Source organism: Capsicum annuum, chromosome 12 (genome assembly GCF_002878395.1).
Source record: "Capsicum annuum cultivar UCD-10X-F1 chromosome 12, UCD10Xv1.1, whole genome shotgun sequence".
NCBI classification, from domain to species: Eukaryota; Viridiplantae; Streptophyta; class Magnoliopsida; order Solanales; family Solanaceae; genus Capsicum; species Capsicum annuum.
In genome coordinates this window covers 199,003,963-199,009,877 of record NC_061122.1, presented here as the reverse complement: position 1 = coordinate 199,009,877, position 5,915 = coordinate 199,003,963, and positions in this window count along the sequence as shown.

Below are 5,915 nucleotides of genomic sequence, written 5' to 3'. Positions count from 1 at the left end.
GTATCAAGACCCAGTAGATGAAGAGAATTGTTGCAACATTTTGATTCATTAGAAAATATCGAACATTTACTTTTACTCTTTAGTATTTATTTGTTGGTGCATCATATATTAATTTTTCTACTAAAAAAAATACACATATTATATAGTGATAGTAATAATTTTAGTATGTGTTGTCATAAAAGATTTTTCATCTTGAATGAATTGTTTTTAGAAGATTACTAATAAGACGGAAAGCACACACCAGATCGTCAACATGTCTATTTCAGCTGTGTACTTTACTTAGTATAGAGTTAATTGGCTTGGTGGACAATGTTTGTTATTTTATGTTGCACGTCTGTGGTTCGAGACTCTGTACCAATTTTTAATTTTTCTAAAAATTATACAAATACACAACTTGTATTTTCAATATTACAAAAAATCCCAACTCCCTAAACCTATTACAAAAATCCCAACATATACACAAAATGTTATGTTTATGTCGGCTATGTTATGTATATTAATGGGGAGAGAGAGTAAAGTAATTAAAAAAGTGGGAGAGAGTGTAATTACTTTCAAAAGGGTTGGTATTTATGTTATCTATACTTAATTTTTGCATATGCAGCTGCTGCTGCTTATTGGGCTCACATTGTTGTTGTTTATTTAATGGGCCCAATTTTTGCATATGCAGCTGTTGCTGCTTATTAGGCTCACATTGTTGTTGTTTATTTAATGGCCCACATTAGTTTTCACCAATTCTTTTTTTTTCGGTAAATAGGGGAGATTTGCATTAATAAAAGAGTTTTTTACAAGAGAAACAGCCTAGCCAGGCTCAAAATAGTAAACACTGGGCATTGAATGCCCATTACAATTTGTAGCTCGTGGGAAGGACTTGCCCGTAAAGTCCTCCCAAAAGATTACTCTTACATTAACAGGCGGAGTTACAAAAATATGCATTTTATCCAAAAACTTTTGCTTTGATCCCTGCTTAGCCATCCAATCCGCTACTCTATTCTGTTTCCGATATGTGTGGTAGACCGGAGAATTCCCCAAGCTCCTTAGTAGAGACCTGCATGCATAAATAATTGAATCATATAGCAAGTTTCCCTGGTACAACATGTTAATTATTTTCATAGAGTCAATGCTCACATCTAAGGGTTGCAAGTTGTGATCCAAAGCTAGTTGGAAACCCTCTTTGAGAGCAAGAAGCTCTATAAGGTTGTTAGTGGCATAAGTGAAACTCTTGCTGAAGCCAAGGACACAGTTTCCTCTGCTATTCCTAAAAACCCATCCAATTCCCCCTTTCCCCGGGTTCACAAGACATGAACCATCAGTGTTCAGCTTGTAGGTGTTAGGGGTTGGGCGTAGCCACTTCACACAGGTGACATTGGCAGGGTGATGGTTTGTGGGGTTTCCCAAGTAGTGATACTCCACCGCTTCCGCATAGGGGATGCTGAAGCTAGGGGGGAGTTTTGAGTCTTGGAAGTTATAAGCATTTCTAACTTTCCAAAGGTGCCATAAGAAAAAGGATAGGAGAGTACCCCAGGGAGTGTTGGTGTCAAAGGAGTCTTTGCTAAGAGTTTTCCAAGTGGAAGACTAGTTATTAGTGTCAAACGTAGATAGGTGGAGATAGAGGTTTCCCTTATATTTATGGATAAGGTTAAGCCAAAAGGCTTTGGCAGTGTTGCAACCAAAGAAAATGTGGTGCTGGTCCTCATTATCTAAGTTGAAGGAGAGACAGGCCCCTTTTGGAAAGAGTGACTCTAGTTGGGAGGTTGTTATGGTGCAAGAGCCACATAAAGGTTTTGATCTTGTTGGGGACGTGGAGGTGCCAAATACAGTAATAGGAAGTGTGATTCCTGTTAGGGACCTTTTTCAGGTTGGTGATGTAGTGATAGACACTCTTGCAAGAAAAGGTGCCATCACCAGTGAGTCTCTAGAGGGGGGTGTCATGGTTTAAGTGAGAACTTTGGAGGAAAGCACTACGGATATTATGAGTGATGGTTGGAGGAAGGTCATAGGGTAGGGAGCTGAGGTTCCAATTACCTTTCCTCCAGACATCCTTAACCATGTTAGGGTTCAGAGGGTTATTTAAGGGCCCAAGGATAATAGCAGATAGGGGAGGCATTCCAGGTACCCATCTATCATCCCAAGCCCTGACCTTATCCCCATTCTTGATAGCCCAAAATAGAGCATCTCTGCACATGTTCCAGCATTTTGTGATGTTGTTCCATGTCCTTAAGCCTGTGTTGGTGGCCTTTATCCCAGTGCCATACTTGGATATGAGGGTCTTAGCCCAAAGGGGGGTGGGGTTGGAGTGCATTCTCCAACCCAGGCTGCAGATAAGGGCATCATTTTTTGTGGTAGCCTTATGGATGCCCATACCACCATCTTTTTTGTGAAAAGTGATGGTGTCCCAGCCAAGAAGATGCATCTTTCTTTTGATATTGGTGGTGCCCCAGATGAAATTTCTCTGAGTTCTGTCAATCAACTTGTGGATGGTTCGAGAGTGATGGATATACTGTATAACATGGTTGGGGATGCTTGCTAGGAAGGCTTTGGCAAGTGTGACCCTGCCAGATATGTTAAGGAATTTGGTTTTCCACCCAACAAGCTTGTTATTTAAATTGTCAATGATGAATTGAAAGTCATATTTCACACGCTACTTGTGGAAGATGGGATACCCCAAGTACTTGCCAAAGAGGTCTGAGGGGTGGATGCCAAGGATAGAGGAAAGGTAAGCCTGATTTTGCTGCCTGCAATTAGCAGAGAAGATAACTTTAGATTTAGCAAGGTTGATTTTCTGCCCAGAGTGAGAGCTGAAGCTCTGAAGAAGCCTATTAATGGTGTGGCAGTTCTTAGAGCTAGCCCTGGCAAAAAGGGTGAGGTCATCAGAAGAGGTAGGAGACAGGGGGCCTCTGTTATAAATGAAAATGGGGTTCCAGTTAAGAGTGTCCACCTCATAGTTGATCCTCCTAGAAAGGAGTTCCATGCAGAGGATGAAGAGGTAGGGAGACATGGGGGCACCCTGTCTAATGCCCCTAGAGGGGTTGAAAGGGTTGGCTTTTCTACTATTGATCAGAATGGATATGGAGGAAGAGGAAATACAAGATAGGATGAGCTTAGTGAGGTTCTTAGGAAAATTGAAGAAGTTAAGGGCTTGTCTAATAAAGGACCACTCTATCATGTCGAAGGCTTTCTCCAAGTCTATCTTGAGAAGCATGCAGGCTTTTTTTCCTTTCATCTTGGAGAAGTGGCTAACATACTCCTAGATAAGAATGGCATTATCCGAGGCCCTTCTTTTGGGCATGAAGCTGGCTTGACTGGGGTCAATGGTTTTAGCCGAAAAAGGTTTCAACCTAGTGGTGATGATCTTAGTGATAATCTTATATTGGGTATTGCAGAGGCTAATGGGCCTAAAGTTCTTTAGGGAGGTGGCATTCCAATATTTGGGAATCAGACAGAGGTAAGTGGAGTTAATCTTAGGGTCCATGGTGTAGGAGGTGAAGGTTTCCTGATAGAATTTGACTAGAGTGGGGCCCAGGGTGTCCCAAAAATTCTGGTAAAAAAGGGGGTGGAGCCTATCAGACCCAGGGGCTTTGTTGGGTTTAAAAGAGAATACAGTTCTCCTTACATCCTCAGGTGAAGGGACAACTTGGAGCAGGTCATGGTTGAGGGAGTTGATAGACCCAAGGGGGAAAGGGTTTTACTGAGTGTCAATGTACCCACAAGAGTGTTCAGTAGTATAAAGGTTAGCATAGAAGGTGGAAATGATATTGGCAATGTCCTTGGGGTGGTAATGCCAAGTGCCATTTCCATTTACAAGAGATTTGATTTTGTTCCTTCTTCTCCTGTTGAGAGTGAAAGTATGGAAGAATTTAGTATTTGAATCCCCTTCCAAAAGCCATGAGATTCTGGATTTGAGCTTCCAGAACTCAGTCTCTAGATTAAGGATGTGATTGAACTCCTTCAGAAGAGTATTTTCCAGCCCATGGAGGAAAGAACTAGAGGGGTAGTTTGGGGATCTTTGAATGCCAACTAACCTTACAAGCAAGTGCTTTTTCTTTTTAAAAATATTGCCAAAGATGGTCCTATTCCAGTCCCTGGCTTTACCCTCGAAAGCAAGGGTGGCCATGGTGAGGCAGGGACAGTTAGAAAAGGAGTTCTTGATGAGGTTTGGGAAGTCCTGATGGCCGAGCCACATGGATTCCACCCTGAAAGGTTTAACCTGAATGCCTAGGGGATCCCATGCTCAAGAGGAGGGGTGAGTGATCAGAGTGGGTTTTAGGTAGGTGGGTGACAGATGCCTCAGGGTATAGATGGACCTACAGGTCATTAGCCAGCCCTCTATCTAATTTTTCTAGGATCAAGCCCTGTCTACTCCTATATCTCATTTTTCATTTATATTGTGTATTTCCATTTACCAAAAAATATATTTTCAACAACTAAAATGTCTTTTCAAAATAATTTATATATTTAAAAAATATATTAAAATTAATATAAATTATAATAATTAATAATTAAAAAAATATATTAGAAAATTATAGTTAAAAAAATTGTTTGACTTTCAAGATTTCATCTGCCTCACATAAATTAATGTAAAAAATGATATACTTTCTCCGTCAACATGCTTGTTTCTTCTTCCTGCTTTAGCTACTTCCTCCGTCATTTTATTATATCATCTCTAATTAATTATTATAATTTTATTTATGTATTATAAAATTAATAATATCTAATAAAAAATAAAAAGATATTTATGACATCTCTGTTTCAGCTGTTTCACCCATAATTTGACTGTATCACCCATAGTTAATTATTATAAGTCATCTAAATATTAAAAAATTATTATAAAGTCATCTAAGTATTAAAAAATTAATAATATTTAATATTAAATTTACTTGACATTTTATATGAGACCCATTTAATTTTTTCCTGCAAGTATTTTTGTATAGTAATTTTTTTGTATCACTTTTAATTAGACATGTATGTTTCATTGTTTCAATGTGATTTTACTATATCACTCCTAATTAATTATTATGACCATTTAAGCATTGTATCAATTAATAATATTTGATAAAAAAAGGTAATATATATATATATATATATATATATATATATATATATATAGAGAGAGAGAGAGAGAGAGAGAGAGAGAATAATAAGTTAATCAAAAAAATTTCACAAGTATTTTTCATAGTAATTTTGCTATATCACTTCTAATTAGTTGTTGTGAGTCAGTAAGATATGTCTGCTTCGCTGTTTCAATCGTAATTTTATCATATTACCCATAATTAATTATTATGTTCATCTAAGCATTATGACACTTAAATTGGAATAGAAGAAAAAATATTATACATCACAATAATTTAAAACTTAAATTATTTAAAAAATGTAATTGACTATCAATGCCACAAAAGTTTGGACAACGAGACAGATATATATTATTTGAAAATTACATAAAAAGTATTATAAATTACAATAATAAACAGCTTTGAATATCTATAAAAAATATCTGTTATATATCTTTAAAAAAATATTATAAATCACAATAGCTAAAATAATTTTTAAAAAAATATTGTTGGACCCGTGCCTTGCACGAGCTGTTAGTAAGGAGTAGTTGTTTTTAGAAGATTAAAAGATGGGATCATTTAAGTGAAAAGAAAGAACTAAGTTGCTTTTCAATATCACATTTAATTGCCTTGAAAAAAGTTATTTGAGAAAATTATATTGTACAAGCCATCAATATAAGCATTTGAATTTATTTATTTATTTATTAGGAAACATTTTTCCTCTCATACAATATTACTCTTATCGTTATATAACTACAACAACTTGATTTAATATTCAAATTTAATTCTTTAAAACATTAGAATATTTTGTACGAGTACAACAACAACAACAAACCCAGTGTATTCCCACTTAGTGGGGTCTGGGGGGGG